Source organism: Halichoerus grypus, chromosome 8, assembly GCF_964656455.1.
Source record: "Halichoerus grypus chromosome 8, mHalGry1.hap1.1, whole genome shotgun sequence".
In the NCBI taxonomy this organism is placed as follows: Eukaryota; Metazoa; Chordata; class Mammalia; order Carnivora; family Phocidae; genus Halichoerus; species Halichoerus grypus.
This window is the reverse complement of record NC_135719.1, coordinates 148,960,645-148,979,785: the sequence shown is the minus strand read 5'-3', so window position 1 is coordinate 148,979,785 and position 19,141 is coordinate 148,960,645.

Below are 19,141 nucleotides of genomic sequence, written 5' to 3'. Positions count from 1 at the left end.
AGCTTTACCGTGGCTATTTTATTCGAATTAACTAAGGTTTACTTTCAAGTCCAAGTGGATCCCGTGGAGTAAAGCCGCGCAGACGTTAAAGCGCAAATGACAGGGGCGCCTGGGTGGCTCAGTGGTTAAGCGTCTGCCTTCGGCTCAGGTCATGATCCCAGGGTCCTGGGATCGAGCCCCGCATCGGGCTCCCTGCTCAAGTGGGGAGCCTGCTTCTCCCTCTCCCTCTGCCATTCTCTCCACTTGTGCTCTCTGGCTCTATCTCTCTGTCAAATAAATAAATAAAATCTTTAAAAAAAAAAAAAAAGCGCAAATGACAAACGGGTGCTGGTTACAGCAGGAGGGCGGGGTCTCTCTGTCTCTGAGGATCAAAGGGCCTGGTCAGGGAGCCAAAGCCAGGGCAGATGCCCGCGTCCTGTGCCCTCTCTGCCCTCTGGCAGGTTACAGCAGGACGGCACCGCCCTCCCTGGCCAGCACAGTGCCGGAGAAACCGTGGCTCCTTCCCCAGGAAGGAAGCGGGCAGGCAGGTGCCCTCTCAGGGCTGGGCACATCCACTCAGCACCCGTGTCACTGAGATGCACGAGAGAAGGCCTCTGGCCAAGGTCCTACAGGCCCCAGACAGAGCGGCCCGGACCACAACCTCCTGACTCCCTCCCAGTGCGCAGAACACGAACCCCACCCACTCACCACTTAAACGCATCTGTGCTTTCACCTCCTAAAAAAGCCTTTTACCCGCGATTTCATTCCTAGGTATCTGCTCTAGCGGAATGAAAACATCCGTCCGTACGGAAGTTGTTCCCGAACGTTCCCGGCAGCACAGGTCATGACAGCCAAGGGAGGAAGCAATGTCCCTGGGCTGACGAACGCACAAACGCAGTGGCACGTGTCCCGACCACGGGACGAGGCCCGAGACACGCGGCAACACGGGTGAACCCTCAAGTGGTCACGCTGAGTGGGAGAAGCCGGACACAAAGACCACACACGGTACGACCCACTATGTCAAATGTCCCAGACGGGCAAACCCCGAGACAGAAAGTAGATTCGTGGTGACCGGGCCGGAGGGAGGGAAATCGGGGGTGACCACTGCAGGACCAGCGGCTTCTCTTTGGGGCAACGAACTTGTTCTACAGTTGGTGTGGTGATGGTTGCACAACCTCGTGAATACAGCAGCAACCACTGAACTGTACACTTCAACAAGTGGTACCGTTACGGTATGCAAATTACACCTCGTTTTTAAAAAGCACTTCCACGGGATGGGTGTGGTGGCAGCTAGGCTCTGGGTTCGAATCCCAGCTCCCCCTCTGACAGGCTGTGGGCCTTTGCATGACCCCCTTCGGCCCATGTCTTCCCGGCTCCCCGACCCCGGCCCGGTGGCGGCCGCGGAGCTGCGGTGAGGACTCCCCGAGGCGCCCCCAGGGCCCCCGACCTGCACCCAGCACACGCTTGCTCCTCCCGCTCTTAGGCTTTGGGCGGAAGAGGCAGGCCAGGCTCTGCCATGTGACTCGAGGCCAAACCCTGATTGGCAGAGCCAATGGCCCTCCTAGCCAATGATTGGCTCAGCACAGAGCATGTGACGCAATCTGAGCCAATCAGATGTGAGTGGCCGGCGACTGAGGAATGCGGCGCCCAGGGTTTGAGGCGGATGGCAGACGCAGAGGTGGAGGTCGTTTCCTTTTTCTGCTGATGGTTGGGTCGGCAGGTGGCTGCCAGGGTCTGGTCAGTCACCGCGCAGCCGTTTGGGGACTCACCGGAGCATGGCCGGGCAAAGGTGTGGGAGAATGGCCCTTCAAGATGGCGCCGAGGGGCGAGGACCAGCCTGGAGCCGCCCGGCCTTGGGACAGGCCCCGTGCGCCCCCGAGCTCGGCTGGTGTCCGTGCGGCGGAAGCGCGCTAGGCGGCGGCGGGCAGGCGCAGAGAAGCCCGAGCTGTAACGACAGGGGCGTCGCGGATGCGGGGTGTCCACGGTCAGCGTAGGGCTGGCAGGAGGCGTGTCTCCACGCAGGTGCCGAGCTGACCGCTGGCTTTTCTTTTGGAAGCATGCGCTCTTTGCAACGCTTGCCTGCCCTGAGCGTCCTTTCGCCTGCATCTGTGACTGATACGTGTGCTGGCTCTAGATCGGCTGCCGGAAGAGAAGCAGGCCGCCCTGCTTGTGTGGAACTGGATTCGTCTCTTGTGTGCTTTGTCCTGGACACCGAGCAAGACAGGACGTCAGACCTCCAGCGCTGTGACCCTCTGGCTCTTCGCACCAGCACCCTGAGGTCTGACGCTGGTCACGTCCTTCTCCCTGGCGGCCCCTCGGGGAGAAGGCCCGGATGAGGCCTTCAAGAGGTGTGTGCTCCCCCGTGCCAACCCCTGCCTCAGTTTCTCCATTGTCAGTGAGGAGGCCCAGATGATCTCTGCATCCCTCCTCTCTCAGATGTGCTGTATGACCCCACGGTGCTGGTGACAGGTAACAGGAGGAACAAAGGGCCACTTGTCCCTCTTTGGGGAGAAGAATTCATGCATTCATTCCTTCACTTCTTCCATGACCTTCACTTAGTTCCTCAGGCTCCCCAAAGGAGGCAGCTGTTAAATTGCCTCTCAAGAGCGGCCGGGGCTTTCTGGGCTCAGGAGGAGAGAAGCGGTCTTCAGGCGTGGAACCCGAGAGGGGCCGAGGCAGGGAGACACCAGGATGTTGTGCACTCAGGACGGAGGGGCAGCAGGGACCCTCAGTGTTTGTTGCTCGCCCAGGTGGGGAGGTCAGGAGCAGGTCTGAATCCTATCTTTGGACTCCAGGCAGCGGTTGCTGATGGAGGGGTGACAGGATGCTCAGATCCTCTTCAGGAAAGGAACTCCAGGTGGAGTGTGGACCAAGGTGGCCATGGGCCCAAGGACAGCGATGCCAAGGGTCTGAGCAGATTCCCAGCTTTCATCTGGCAGGTGGGAGGTTGGCATTCTCTTTCCTCTGACATCAGCAGGACTGGATGACCAACTGGATGTCAGAGGAAAGAGAAGGTACAGCGGACCCTGAGGCTTCAGGTGCTTCGGCCTGGGCGCCTGGGGCAGGAGGCGTGAGGATAGTGGGTCTGGCTGTGCTGAGCTTGGATGTGTGCAGATGAGGCTCCTGTGGCACGTCTTGGGGAGACCCAAGGGAGCTGGGGTGGTGGTGGAGGTCAGGAATGGGAGCCTCTGAGGTGAGGACGGGGGATCTGGAGAGAGAAGGGGTCCACCGTGGGGCCTTCACCGGGCATTCCTTCTAAGCAGGCACGGTGGTCAAAGGCCTGCTGAGTCAGGGCCCAGTTTCTGTGAGCCAGAGCGCCCTGGAGGAGGGAGGAGAGAATCAGGGGAGTGGAAATAAGGCCCCAGTGACGAGCACAGACAGTAGACATGCATGGTTTAACTTGGGGTGGTAAAAATAACTCAAACCCAACCTCTCCCCTGAGGTACTAAAATTCCCCAGTTTTAGAGTGGGGTTAACTTTAGCAAGAGTGAGAGTAAGCCAGCTTGGTGGAAGACTGTTCCCAGGTCTCCTTAGGTGGCCTCATGGATTCCAACAGCTGGTTCCACCCCTGCCTCAGTTTCCCCATTCTTGGTGGTTGGCAGAGCTGCTCCCTCCCACAGTTTCACCCAGGGAGCAGCCCTCACCCTGGAACTTGGAGGCCCCGGGTGGGGAAATGAAGCCTCAGCCCCCTTGGAGCCACCGCTTTCCACTCGCTCATGCCCCAAGTCCATGGTCCTGCAAACCCAGCCTCCTCTTGGGCTTCCAGCAGAAATTTATAAAGATTTAACAGCTGAGGGCTGTAATGAGAGTTTAGATTATTAAGATCTCATTTCTCTATGAAAATATCTCATGAAGTATTCTCTTAAATAATTAAAACTAAATCCCACCAATCCAAATAAATGAAAAGGCGAGTGTCCTCGAGTGACTTGTCAGGGCCACCTGCTCTTTTCTGTGTGCTCTGAGCTGGAGGAATTGGCTCACAAATCCTGGGCTTTCTAAACCCACCCCCCCCCTTCTCTCAGGCCAATGTCGTTCACGTTGACACTGGCCAAGTGACCAACCTTCCCGATATACGGCCACCCTGAAGCTACACAGACAGGCAAAAAAAACCCATGTCGACATCAGATGTTGGCACCAATTGGCCCACCCCAAAATAAGGATTTATATATATTCCAAGAATGCAATTTCGTCTATACTTAGGAGATGAAAATCAGCCTTGCTGGACGGTGAGCTCATCACCTCCCAGGACTCAGCCGGCGCCTGTCTGTGGGACCTCCCAGCAGCCTCTCCGGGCGGCGGGGACCTCTGGCGGGGCAAGTCGGGGGCCATGGCTCCCTCGGGACAGGAGTGGAGGCCTTGGGCTGAGGCCGTTGCGACGGTGACGGACAGCAGAGGGAAGGGAAGACAGGCTGAGCAAGCGGTACTGATCGGATGGTCTTCCTCCGCACGTCTGGGGCCCAGGTGTCTGTCGCTTCCCATTCATGCACCTTCCTGGTTCGCTTGGGTTCTGAACTTCCCTCCCGAGGGCCTCATTCACACACCGCCCAGGAAGGGCTCGCCGAGAGGCCATTTGGCCCGCACACACCCCAGGCAGGGCATGGCGGGGCGGGGAGGGGGGGGCGGCTCAGCAGTGCCCGGCTGAGGCCCATTCCGAAAAACTGGGGCTGCCACGACCTCCCGGCCCCTCCAGTCCTTCAGAAACCACCACTCAGGTGTCACTGCTCCAGAACACACAGTGGCTCCCACGGCCAACCAGAGGTCCAACCCTGAGCGAGCAAAGCAGATAATTAAAGAACGAAGCCCGACCGTGGGCCGGAGCTGAGTCTGCCCCCAGGGGAGGGAATGTGAGGGAGACTAAGACGTGGTCTCGGCCCTTAAAAGGCTTCCCTTTAGTGGGGAAACAACTTCACACCCACAGTGTGGACATATGGGTGTGTACCCAGCACGCGAAGGCCTGGGGTCATCACGGGGGCCTCCCCAGAGGGGACGCCTGAGCCGGCTGGCCGAGAACATCCAGGCAGAGGGCACAGCTGGAACAAGGGCTGGAGGAGGCTAGGGGAGAGCGGGGGCCAGGGTGCTGAAGGCCCAGGAAGCTGGGGTTTACCTCAGGGCCCGGGGGAGCCACGGAAGAGGGGGGTCCTGGTCAGATGTGCTTTCTGGACAGAACCCCTGCTGGCCCAGGTGGAGGACAGACTTGTGGGAAGGAGTGGAGGGGGGAGGCAGGATCCCGGGGAGGGTGCTGAGAGCCTGAGCTGGGCAAGCAGCGGGAGACACCAAGCAGGAGGCTGGGCTTTGGGGCACTGCTGGAGGCGGCAGAGACGGGGCTGGTGGCCTGGGGACCGGGAAGGGGGGGCGGGTGGCCAACCAGGGGGTGCTCAGGATTGAGGCTTGGGTGGCCGGGGGGACGACGGTGCCACCGCTGAGGGTTGGGAGAAGGGCCAGGCAGGAACAGGTGCTGGGAACGGCAGAGGGGCGAGCTTCGAGGAGACAGTGTTATTCGTTCAGACGTTTCTGGCCCCAGGCCTCCAAGGGTCAGGCCTCCTGCAGCTGGGGACGCGCTGGCGGTCAGCACACATGGCTCCCTGCAGCCGCAGCAGGCAGGAGCCCTCACTACCCTATCCCACAGCAAGTATACCTCACAGGTGGGACAGCGCCTGAGCCCTCCAGGAAAGCCCAGGGGCTGGGAAGGCTTCTCTGAGGTGAGCCGGAGCCGAGCCCAATAGAGGGAGTCCTGGAGAAGGCTGGGGGGTGCGGGGGGCTAAAGGATGTGGAGAGGAAGCTAGAGGTATCTGAAGAGATCCCATCAGGGCCCTGACACGGTTCAAAGTGCACTGTTAGAAGAGCTACTGCATTAGATAGCTCCAAGGAAGAGCTCTTCCTGGGCAGCCCTGTGAAGTTGCACAGGTTGTGCGTTATACAAGGTCAGATGTCACTCTCCAGACCCGTCCCCAGCCTCCACAAGGAGGGCCTGGCACTCGGTTTGTGGCCTTAGCTGGCCCTTCCCAGGATTCAAACCATGATGGAGAAGGAGGGAGGGAGAGTCACGAGGGGCCAGGAGGGGACACAGGAGCTGATCAGCTGTGGCCGCTGAACACAGGTCGGAAGAGAAGCCACACAGAGCATCTTGAAAAGAAAGAGCAGTCTGTCCAACCATGCTAATAATGATGATGATGATAATCGTAACAGTGATGGTAGCCTCCCCCCCTGCTTCTTCTCTCCAGCGCCCTGAGTTCCCCCCCACACCATTGTCTCACTTATTACCGCCCCCATGAGGAGCTTCCATCATCTCTGAAGCCCAGAGAGGGGAAGTAACTCTCGGGGGGTCACACAGCTCCTGAACGGTGCAGCTGCATGGACCCCCAGCACTTGCAGGTGGGAGCCAGGGACCTCCGGCCTCCCCCACCCAGGGCGCTGCCGCCCGAGAGCCAGTTCTAAGGCACACAGCTTGGCAAGTACACACAGCATAAAACACAGACGCTTCCAGATGGACTTGTCTGCATTCTCGACCTCTGACCACCCTGTGACTTCCTCCTGGGGCCCCCGTGGTTGCTTTCCAGAACCCCATCCTGCGCCCTGACCCCCTAAGCCCTGGATTCCCCTCCCCGATCTGGGCCCTGATGGAGCTGCCCTGGGATGTCTGTCCTCATCCACGCAGGTTTTGCCGGGGGGGGCGCCTTGCTTTGTGACCACATCCTCGTTCCTGACCACAGGAGAGCCGGTCTCGGGGTCAAGGAGCTCTGGGCAGGAGGCTCCCTGCAGGGCCATTCCGGGGGGTCCTGGGGCACACTGCTGTGGGTGAAAAGCAGAGGCTTTTGCTGACCTTGAGCCCTCTGGGGCGTTTTGTAGGAGCAGACCTTGACATCATTGTCCCCTTCTCTTCCAAGGCCATATGGTCTGAAGAAGGCACCTGGCCAGGCTCTGGGGGTATCCCTGGCCCGTACCCCGATTTCTGCACAGCCATGGGGGACGGTGCTGGATGAGCCCAGGTCCTGTGTCAGGCCCGAGCCAGCAGAGGGCTCATGCCAGCTGAGGAGTCGTTCCAGCCTCAAGGGGCACGGTTTCTCTGAAGCCAGGAAAGCTATAGGGCCAGCTCCCAGCAGAAAGAGCAGGACTGTCATTGCCCCAGTGGCCATCCTCAGCCAGCCGGATCAGTCTTTGGGTAAATAGCCAGCCTCCTTTCCTTCTGATGAGCCGTCCCGAGGTACATTCTAGATGATTCCTCAGGGTCCCCGCGGATTGAGCCCTGAGTGATTGCAGCGGTGACCGGCTCCAGCCCTCGGCCTGCAGTGGCTCCGTGTGGGTCTCCTTCCTGCTTCCCTGGACCCTCGCCCAGATGAGCCGCCTGCACCCAGGTCCTTGCTGTCCCTGTTTTCCGGGCCCTCGTGTGGGCCCTAGGACCCCTCCGAGCTCTGACTTCCTCACCTGGAAAGAGCACCAGGAATAGGGCAGGAGGTTTGAGGGGCCCGGGCTGGGCTCGTGGAGGTGCTCAGCAAACTGAGGGAGAGCCGTGAATGAGCTGACAGGCGCCAGTCTCGCTCTTATTACTTATGGATTCCTGGTGTATTATTATTTGTTGATTGTTGGTATAATTTTTGTTGATTTGCTGATTATTGTTTGTTGATTCTGGGCTTGCACAGCCACAGATATTCACATATCTCAAACATTCCCTGCTGTCTCCTGGCTAATTCAAGCAAAACCCAGAATGTTCTGCCTGGGTGCTCGGCGTCTCGCTGTTGCCTGATAATGGACAGGGAGAGGCCCTGCCCCGACCTGCTCTGGGAAAACAGAACGATCAGCCAGGAAGACTTCACTGGGTGGGTGGTCAGCATGGCGCGGAGACATCAGCCCCGGCCGGCTCTGACCACGCAGAAAGCCAGAGCACAGAGATGGGGGTGCTCTCCCCACACAGGCGCCGCTGAGGCTTTGGGGACAGGAGCTGATGGACAGCCACACCACTGTCCTCCCCCTCCCCACAGTCCAGCCTCCGGGACGCGCCTGCAGGACGTTGCCCGGGCTGTCCAGCTAAATCCTGAAATGCTTACACAGTAAGGTACATAGCAAAATAGGTGACATCAAGCGCTGTCCCAGCCCTTGCAGCTGGACACCGCGTGAGCGGCTGGGGTGGCAACGGTGGCAGCTTGAGGACGCACACGGCTTATGCACAGGGCCTGGGGCTGGGCCGTGTCGCCCTGCGGCCCCTGAGTGTGGCCTGGTCCAGACACCCAGCTACGGGGGAGGACCGTCTGCACGAAATGTCACAGAATCCCCTCCAGGTCTCGCAGGGACATGTGACAGCCGCAGTCCCGGCCATGCCAATGGGGAGGGGAGGTCTCCAGCTGAGAGAGGCTGGGACACGGTGTTTACAGCAGCTTTGGAGCCGAGGGCACTAAAAATAGCTGGGGCCTTGCCCCCTGTACCCCCTCCGCCTGGCCGCCCGGCAGGTGCTGGGACAGGAATAGGCAGCAGACCCCAGCCTGCAGGCATGGGGAGCCTCGACCTCGCTGGGGGGTGAGCCAGGCTGTGGGACCCTGGATCCTTGCGCTGAGCTGCAGGGGGAATGAGGAAGGGTCAGATCTGGCCACCCTGGGGGACCCCTGTCCTGCTTGGGGCAGGGAAGCAGGCCCAGTATGATGAAGAGACAGGCCCCACCATTTTGAGGGCCAACCACTGTCCCCGAAGCCCCAAAGCAGTACCCTGGAGTTCAGAGCCAGAGCAGGGGTTCCTGGTCCGTGCATCAGCTCTGTAACCCCCTTAGCTCTCAGGGTGCAGCCTCCTCGCCTGCACTCCAGGCACTGTGAGTCTGACCCAGGGTGACGGGCATGGGGACCCCTAGGGCATGGGCAGCCGGGCCTGGCTCAGGGGGTCAACGGAGGACCCATACGCTGTGGCCGGGGTTTCCAGAACATCGGAGGCGGTGGATGTGAGCTGCGCCACACGAAGGGGCGAGTCTGGGCATGAGCGTTTCAGTCCCGAGGCCCAGAGGGAGCAGAGACCGGGGCCCCACTCCCGGCCCCCCAGGCACACCGTGTGCCCTTGCACAGCTGATAAGAATAGGCTGCTGCTTGATGGCTTTTCAATCCAAACCTTCTTGGAAGTGACATGTTCTGCAGGCTAAAAAGGTTCGGTCACCAAAATACGGCCCCAAGGCGCCAGAGGTCTGGGTGGAGGGCTGAGCCACACTCTTTGACATCGACCTCATGTTTTCAAAATATCACACCTCGTGACTGTTCCCAGCACGGCCTGGAGGGCTCAGGGCTTCTGTGTCGGTCTTCCGTTTTCACTGTAAGTGCGGGCAGCTGGTCCTGGGCTGCGGACAGAGCGCTGCGCCCTGGCACCCGGGGATCGGGCACAGGTGGGCCGGAGCCGGAGCCGCACACGTCACCGGAAGGTAAAGACGTGCGGGCAGGAGAATCCCCCTGGAGAAGCTGAGAAGAGGACTCGCAGGGCTAAACTGGGGTTTGGAGAGGGTGACCACAGCCCAGTTCCGTCCTCAAGACTGCGTTCTTCCTCCAGGGTTGAGCATCCATTCGGCACCCCTTGTGGGCGTCACAAGCATTAGGCGTCCTGTGCTGGGGCCCCCGCACACAGCCCGGCAGACGAGAAGCTTCTTGCACCCACAAAGCTGCTGCGGGCAGATCCTGGCTGGACGGTAGACGGGGTGGGGGCGGGGTGAGGAGAGCCAGCACCCACCTGCCCACAGTCGCATGTGGGCTCCTCCCGGAAGGCCCTGCTCCCCTCGTACGGCATCCTGACAGAGGGCAGGGCTGGGTGCCAGGGCTGGAGCCCCTCGGGCCTCGGCAGCAGCCCCTCCCCGTCTTGCCCGTCCTGCTGAAGGCCTTCGGAGTAGACCCCGGGCAGCATGTGTATTTGTCGCCGTCATAAAGTGTCTGGGGCAGAAGGCTAAGAAACGGGCAGGCACCCCTTCTGTCAGGGCCCCTAGGCTCCAGATCACTGTTACCGTCCACCTGATCGCTCCCTGCACACTGTACACGAAGCCCAAACGGGCCATGGCTGGCTGGAGCTGAGAGCCTGTCCCTGCAGGGGCCTGGCCAGCCTCATGGGACCCTGCTCTCTCCCTCTCTCCCCTCCCCAGAGTTGCCCCTCGCCGCCCCAGCGGCCCGAGGACACAGGCAGGAAGGCAGGGACAGGCCCTGGGCGGCCTCCAGGGTTTCTACGGCCTCAGAACACTCTGAGGAGCTACGGCCCCTCTCCAGTCTCGGGATATCCTCCCTCCGTGGGGCTGGGGAACCCCACTGACTCCCTAAGCTCACCTGCTTCCCAGATGTCTGGGAGGGAGGTGAGCCTCTGAAGCGGTCCCATATGTCCCACCCACCACTTCCACTAAAGCCTCCACCTCGGGGACCCAGACCCCACTTGGGAGTCCTCCGCATGCCCGGGTCGCAGCCTGCGAATGCAGGTGGTTCAAGCAGCAGACAGGACTTCCAGGGCCACGCAGAGCACAGTGGTCACTGGGTGGGGGGGCAGCTTGAGTCTCACCAGTGGGCCTTCTCCTCAGCATCTGGGGACTGTCATCCCCAGTGGATGTCCCTTGGGAGTGGACTGAGGACCAGGACTGGGATCTGCCTCTGGACTTCACCTGGGTAAAGCCGGAGGGCTCAGGGATCCACCCAAAATGGCTTCTTGGGGACTTTGCACCCCAAACCAGGAAGTCCTGGGAACAGTAATGACCCCAAAGTCACTGGGCTCCCCTCCCCACACCCCCACATGCACACAGAACCTTGATACCCCCCACAAGTTGTTTCCAGTAGTTCCTAGAGCCCAGGTCTTGTTGAGCTCACCCTCCAGCCAGGCAGCAACCCGGGGGCTCTTGTTACCTGTGTGGCCCTCCCCCTCCCCTGGGAACCATCCAAGAGGCAGCCCAAGGAATGGGGTGGGGACAGGCATCTCCCACGGCAACCCCGGGGCCCTGCGTTGCTCACTGTTGCCTAGGCAGCAGGGAGGGCTCTTCCAGAGCCGGCTTTCCCCACCTGGACGCAGGCCTGTGAGGTGAAGCCTAACAGCTCCTCATCCTGCCAAACTCGAGTCCCAGCTGGGCTCTTCCCGTGATGACTGGAAGGTGGCCCAGGTGGCCCAGGTGCTCGGGCTGTTGCCCCTCCTTCCCCCAGATGCTCCCCCCTCCAACCTCCCCACCCCAACCCTGACCAGCCTTAGAGATCCAGCAGGGCTCTGTCCCATCCGGGCTGCATCCATCCAGCCAGTGGGGGGGTCCTTCCTCCTAACAGTTCCAGAGACGGGTTGCAGGGGCCGGGCGGGGGGGCTCACAGCCTGGAGACAAGCCCGTCCTGACAGGTGTTCAGCAGCAGGGAGGGAATCCTCTGGATCACAAGGCTCAAATCCGGCCCACATCACTTCCTTGCTGCAGAATTTGGGGCAAATCCTTAAATTCTCCAAACCCGACTCATCAGCAAATGGGACAAACAGCCACTGTGGGAGGATGACACTCTGTGGGGTAGCTTACGTGAGGCCTGAGCAGACTCAGGGTGAGCTCAGAAAAGGGAGCAGGCGACGGAGAGAGCCAGAGACTGTGCGATCGTGCTGGGGACGTGGCAGCGTCCAGCCTCCGTGGTGGGGGCGGGGGTGGATGCCACCTGCAGGTCCTCATGGAAGCGCTTCAAGGTTGCCATCTGGGGGCTGTTCCCGGCAGCAGGGCCTCAGCCTGGTTCCTGTGGCTCCAAGATTCTGTGGGCTTCCCACTCCCCCTGGGTCACAGGCTTACCTTGCTATTTGATCAATTAATGTGAGAGGTGAAATCTCCAGGCACAGTCTCAGACTTGTCTCCTCCCTTATTGTGTCAGATTTTGCCTCCTGCATTTTGAAGCCCTGTTATGAGGTGCGTACCCATTTATCATTGTTAGGTCTTCCTGCTCAGCTAGCCCTTTCATCATTATGAACTGTCTCTCTTTGTCTCTAATAATATGCTTCCCCTTAAAGTCGATGCAGGGAGGGAATACGTAGACCCTGGTGTTAGTATAACCTCCAGCCTTCCTAGGCTTACTGTTTGTCAGGCATGGCTTTTTCCAGACTTTTACTTGCAACCTGTCTGTGCCTTTGCATGCCAAGTACACAGCTTGGAATCAGACCTTGCTTTTTATCCAGTCCGACAATGTTTACCTTTGCACTGGAGTGTTTATTCCATCCACATGGACTTTTGGTTGCAGTTAAGTTAGATTTAGATCTGCCATTTTGCTCTTTGTCCCCTCTGTTGGTTCCTCTGTTCCTCTTTTCCTGCCTTCTTTTGTGTTACTACAATATTGTTTAATATTTTATAGTTTTCCTATTGGATTTCCAGCAGTAGGTCTTTGCATATATTGTTTTTTCAAAGGTTGCTCTAGAGATTCAAATACGCATTTCAGCGTATCCCAAGCTACATGGGTTCTGGATTACTTCAGCTAAAACACAGCAGCAGGACATTTCCACTTACCCCACCCATAGGGGTATTGTTGTCTATCGCACATCTGTGTTATAAATACAGCAAATACGGTGTTAACTACTTTTGCTTTCAACAATGTCTTTTAAAGAAGATTTTAAAAAGTAGAAGTAAGTAGATAGCTCGCTGGTTATCAGTGCATGGTCTCTCAGCTCCAAATCTGCCCTTCTTTGCCCTGTGCTGTGAACCGGGAGCTGGACCCTGTAAATATTTCTTCAGCTGCCAGAGCAATGCTGGGCTTTGCCAATAGAGGGCACAAGGGGTCCACTGCAAGGCAACAGCCAAGCTGCAGCCTCTCTTCCTGTCCCCGGGGTTTTTGTCCACCTGTGGCCAGCGGCTTGCGGGAGGCCCACTGGTGTGCTCTCTCCAGTGCGTTTCTTGGCCAACCAGTGGGTCACTTCCTGTGAACCAGCTTCAACCAGCTCCTTCTGTCTGCTTTCTGCTACTCCTTGGGGCTCTGAATCTCAGCCTCGTGGGGCAGACATCCCTCTTCTACGTTCTTAATTTATTCTCCCTGAGCACTAGACGGAGCAGCTCTTTTCTGCTTTTGCTATTCCCGAATCCCTAAAGTTCTCTTTTGTCCGATTTGGGAGCTAACCATCTCTTACCAATTGATAATTCTTTGTTAAGACTTCTCTGTTTGAATTCGAGTGGCTTTGGTCTTCTGGCTGGAACTGGAGCCATCCATCTAGTCTCTTACTCCACGAGCGTCCATTCCTACCTGTCCTTCGGAGATGTCTTCTTTGGAGGTTATTTCCTTTCCCCCGGAACATCTTCCTTTAGCATTTCTTACAGTGAAGACCTGCTTGGAACAAATTCTCTCAATTTTTGTTTATAGAAAATTTCCTTCTTTTGCCTTTATTTGAAGGTTTTGCTGGATATAGAGTTGTTTGCCAGTTTTTCATGTTAGCACTCTGAGTATGATATTCGGAAGTCTTCTGTTGAGAAGTCAGCTGTTAATTATAGAACTGTTCCCCATCTATATAACCTGTTGTTTTTCTCTTGCTGCTTTCAAGACTTTCTCACTCTCTGGCTTTTAGCAGTTGTGCTATGATATTCCTAGGTGTAGTTTCCATTGTTTTCATCCAGCTTTAGGCTTACGGAGATTCTTGAATCTATAATTTTAATGCTTTCCACAGAATTTGGGGTCGTTTTTCTATTATTTCTTCAAATATGTTCCCTGTCCCTTTCTCCATGTCCTCACTTTCTGACTCAAGTAGATACATGTTGGCTGCTTCGTATTGTCCCACATAGATCTGACACTGTTCATTTTTCGTCCAATCTTTTATTCTCCAGTGTTTGGATTGTTTAATTTCTTTTGGTCTAGAAGTTCACCAATTCTGCCATTTTTTAAATTTCTTTTTAAAAAATTTTAAATTTTTATTTGTTTTTAAAGATTTTATTTATTTATTTGAGAGAGAGAGAGAGAGCATGAGCAGGAGGGAGGAACAAGGGGAGAGGGAGAAGCAGGTTCCCCGCTGAGCAGGGAGCCTGACATGGGGCTCAATCCCAGGACCCTGAGATCATGACCTGAGCCAAAGGCAGATGCTTAACCGACTGAGCCACCCAGGCACCCTCTTCTGCCATTTCTAATCCGCTAGTCAGACCATTTAAAATTTTTCATTTCAGTTCTCATACTGTACACCTCTAGAAATTCCATTTTTAATAGTTTTTAAAAACTCTTCTGAATTTCCCTATCATTAAAATAATGATCTCCTAATGATTGATACATACCTATAATAGATATTTTGAAATTTTTGTCTGCTAAATCCAACATCTAGGTCCACTTGGGAGTCAATTTCTATTGACGGTCTTTTTCCTGATCATGAATCATACCTTCCTGATTCTTTTCATGTCTATTAATCTTCGGTTGAAAATTGGACATTTTGGATAATACATTGTAGTGACTCTGGATTCTGTTGTTCTTATGATCATCATGTTGTTATTGTTATTGCTTAAGAGGGCAGGTAATGTGCCTACATTCATACTACAAGCAGCCAATATCTCTGCTCATTCTCTTCTGCTTCTAGCTGCAGGTTTTGTTACCCTGCTCCCGGGGGAACTCCCCTGTGCCTGTATCATCTGGCAGCCAGTCAAGGATTTCAATAAAGTGTATACATAGGAGCTCATTATCCCTGTGGCTCCCTTGCTTCTGAGGATTCCCTCCTGTATTCACAGCTTCTCTGCCAGCACCCGGTTATGTCCACTGGTCCCTCAAGGCAGTAAAGCTTCGGCTTTCTATCCCCCAAGCTGTACATATTTGGGGAATGCATGCAGTTCAAAAGCAGTAAACTCACAGATCTCATCCAGCTGCCTTTCTAGATTCCTCTCCATTCTGCTGATCATCCTGGTGTCTGTAGCACATGCACAGACTCATGGTCAGCCAGGGATGTGAGCACACTTTATACTCAGATTTGGGGGCTCATCCCCTCTGTGGTTCTCACTGCCAGAGGTCTCCTGAGGTTTCCTTCTAGCTCTAAACTCTGTTCTTGGTTACTTCAAGGTGATAGGGTTGTGGTGTCCCCTGCTCTTTTCCTCCACTCTGGCAGTGGGCATGGGGCAGGGTTCTCAGGGAAAGAGGAAACATAAACTCTCAATTCTTACCTCTTTTGGTTGCAGTTTTTTAGGAAAAATACTCCTCCAGTTCCTCTCTGCTTTTAGGTGTTTGCAGATCTTTTAAATAGTTGGAATGTGTTTGTTTTTATTTTTATTTTTTTAAAGATTTAATTTATTGAGTGCTTGGGTGGCTCAGTTTGTTAAGCGTCTGCCTTCAGTTCAGGACATGATCTCATGGTCCTGGGATTGAGCCCCGCACTGGGCTCCCTGCCCAGCGGGGAGTTGGCTTCTCCCTCTGCCTCTGCCCCTTCTCCTACTCATGCTCTCTCTTGCTCTCTCGAATAAATAAAAAATCTTTAAAAATTTGAGAGAGAGAGAGATCACAAGCGGGGGAGAGGGAGAAGCATCTACAGCATCTCTGAAGAGTCCAGGGTGCAAGGAAGAGAGAATGAACAGGATGACTCTCGTCTCCTCTTGGCTGGAGTTCCTGGAGGGCATTGACACCTGTCGCAGTTGCAGGTTGCACAATTGTGGGTGCTGAGAAGCCCCTATTGTGTTCTGTGCTTCAGCAGCTACAGGATAGCCCCCGGGCTGGAGAGAAGGGGTAGAGAGTCTGGGTGTGATGTGAAGCACCGTGGGAGTGTGTCCTTGAGCAGAAGCCCAGAAGCAGCTGCTGCTACATGCCTGAATCCACAAGCACAGGAACAGGACAAGGCAATGCAAGGATGCAAGGACCAGAAAGCAGGGCACGTGGGCAGGTCTAGGGTGGTGTGTGTCTCGTGCGGGTGGGGAATGGGGAGATGTTGGCCAAAGGGTACAAACTTTGAGTTAGAAGGTATTTAATATGTTCTGGGGATCTAACGTACAACATGGTGACTGTTGGTTAACAATACTGTGTTGTACACTTGAAATTTGTTAAGTGAGTAGATCTTGTGAAGTGAGGGATGTGTTAACTATCTTTATGGTTGTGATTATTTGTTACTTATTATAAATCAATATATACATTTATCACATTTTTAAAATGTCAGTAGTACCACTGTTAAGAAATCCTGGCCTAGTGAAGGAAAAAATAAATAAATATATTAAGTCCTAGAGTCTGGTGTTCAGGGACCAGCCTCTAGGTATGAGGTTGCAAGGGCAGCAGAGCCGGGACAAACCTAAGACAGCTGAGCACCTCCGTGAAGCAGGACAGCTTTTTACCTGCATCTTCTCCTGCTGGACACAAAGAGCCTATCCACTCCAGCACATAGTGTCTTGGTTAGTATTGACATCTTAATAATATTAAGTCTTCCAATCCATGAACATGGGATGTCTTTCCATTTATCTGTCTTCTTTAATTTCTTGCAGTAATGCTTTGTAGTTTTTAGTGTACAAGTCTATTTCCTCCTTGGTTAAGTTTATTCCTAAGTATTTTATTCTTTTTGATGCCACTGTAAATTATTTTCTTAATTTCCTTTTCAGATTGTTGTTTGTGTAGGAAGTGCAACTGATTTTTGTGTGTTGACTTTGTATCCTGCTACTTTGCTGACTTATTAGTTCTAACAGTTTCTTTGTGTAATCTTTAGGACTTTCCACATATAAGATCATATAAGAAGATCATATGATCTTCTTTTCCAATTTGGATTACTTTTATTTCCTTTTCTCACCTAAATTGCTCTGGCTAGGATGGCAAGTACTATGTTGAATAGAAGTGGTGAAAGCTTGCATCCTTACCTTCTCCCTGACCTTACAGAAAGGCTTTCAGTCTGTCACCATTGAGTATGTTACTGTGGGATTTTCATATATGGCTTCTATTATGTTGATTTAGATTCCTTCTATTCCTAGTTTGTTGAGTGTTTTTATCATGGAAAGGTGTTGAATTTTGTCAAATGTTTTTTCTGCATTAATTAAGATGATCATGTGTTTTTAGTTCTTTCATTCTTTTTTTTTTAGAGGGGGGAGGGGCAAAGAGAGAGGGAGAGAGAGAGAGAATCTTAAGCAAGTTCCATACCCAGTGTGGAACCTGATGTGGGGCTCGATCTCACAACCCTGAGATCATGACCTGAGCTGAAATCAGAGTTGGATGGTAGGGCACCTGGGTGACTCAGTCGATTAAGCATCTGCCTTCGGCTCCGGTCATGATTCCAGGGTCCTGGGATTGAGCCCCACATTCATCTCCCTGCTCACTGGGGAGCCTGCTTCTCCCTCTCCCTCTGCTGCTCTCCCTGCTTGTGCTCTCTTGCTCTCTCTCTCAAATAAATAAATAAATAAATAAATAAATAAATAAATAAATAAAATCTTTTAAAAAACGAGTCAGATGCTTCACCAACTGAGACATTCTAGGCACCCTGTTCACTCCAACCTCTTCATCTGTCATGTTTTCTTCTTCTTCTTCTTTTTTTTTTTAAGTAGGATCCATGCACAGCATGGAGCCCAGTTTGGGGCTTGAACTCATGACCCTGAGATCAAGAGTCAGACGGTGAACCAACTGAGCCACCCAGGTGCTCCCTTCTTTCTTTCTGTTAATGTGATGAATTACACTGATCGATTTTCATATGTTGAACCATCCTTACATTCCAGGAATAAATCCCACTTGGTCATGGTGTATGATCCTTTTAATATGCTGTTGAGTTCAATTTGCTAATATTTTGTTGAGGCTTTTTGCATCAATGTTTGTAAGAGATATTGGTCAGTAGGTATCTTTTCTTGTAGTATCTTTTTCTAGCTTTGGTATCAGGGTAATGCTGGTCTCATAAAATTAGGCAGTGTTCCCTCAATTTTTTTGGAAGAGTTTGAGAAGTATTGGTGTCAATTCTTTAAATGTTTGGTAGAAGTCACTAGTGAAGCCATTAGATCCAAGGCTTTTTCTTTGTTGGGATATTTTTCTTTTTACTGATTTAATCTCCTTACTACTTATAGCTCTATTCAGATTTTCTATTTCTTCATTATTTAGTGTTGGTAGGTTTTGTGTTTATAGGAATTTTTCCATTTTATTTAGGTTATCCAATTCTTTGGCATACAGCTGTACATACTACTCTCTTATAATCCTTTTTTATTTCTGAAGGCAGCAGTAATGCCCACACTTTCATTTCTAATTTTAGGAAGTTGAAGTCTTCTTTTTCTTAGTCCAGCTAAAGGTTTGTCAATTTTGTTGATCTTTTCAAAGAACTAACTTTTGGGTTCATTGATTTTCTCTACTGTTTTTCTGTTTTCTATTTGATTTACCTCTGCTCTGTTATTTCCTTCCTTCTGCTAGCTTTGAGTTTAGTTCTCTTTCTAGTTCCTCAAGTTAGCTTGTTGATTTGAGATCTTTGTTTTTGTTTGAAATCTTTTTTTTTTTTTTTTTAAGTAAGCATTTATAGTTATAAACTTTCCCCTTAGCACAGCTTTCACTGTGTCCCATAGTTTTGGTATGTTGTATTTTCATTTTCATCTATCCCTGGGTATGTTCTAATTTCCCTTGTGATTTCTTCTTTGATCCACTGATTATTTAAAAGTGGACTGTTTAGTTGTGCCTGGCTGGCTCAGTTGGTGGAGTGTGCGACTCTTGATCTCAGGGCTGTGAGTCTGAGCCCCACGATGGGTGTAGAGATTACTTAAAAATCTTTTTTTTTAAAAAATAAATAAAAGGGGTGCCTTGGTGGCTCGTCGTTAACCGTCTGCCTTCAGCTCAGGTCATGATCCCAGGGTCCTGGGATCGAGCCCCACATTGGGCTCCCCGCTCAGCGGGAAGCCTGCTTCTCCCCGCCACTCCCCCTGCTTGTGTTCCCTCTCTCGCTGTGTCTCTCTGTGTCAAATAAATAAAATCTTAATAAATAAATAAATAAATAAAAATAAAATGTACTTTGTCTGAGTATAGCCACCCTGCTCTGTTTGGTTACTACTTACATGGACTATCTTTTTTTATCCCTTCACTTTCAACCTGTTTGTGTCTTTGTTTTTTGTTTTTTTTTTAAGATTTTATTTATTTATTTGACAGAGAGAGACACAGCGAGAGCAGGAACACAAGCAGGGGGAGTGGGAGAGGGAGAAGCAGGCCTCCCGCCGAGCAGGGAGCCCGATGTGGGACTCGATCCCAGGACCCTGAGATCATGACCCGAGCCAAAGGCAGACACTTAACGACTGAGCCACCCAGGCACCCCATCAACCTGTTTGTGTCTTTGGATCTCAGCCGAGTCT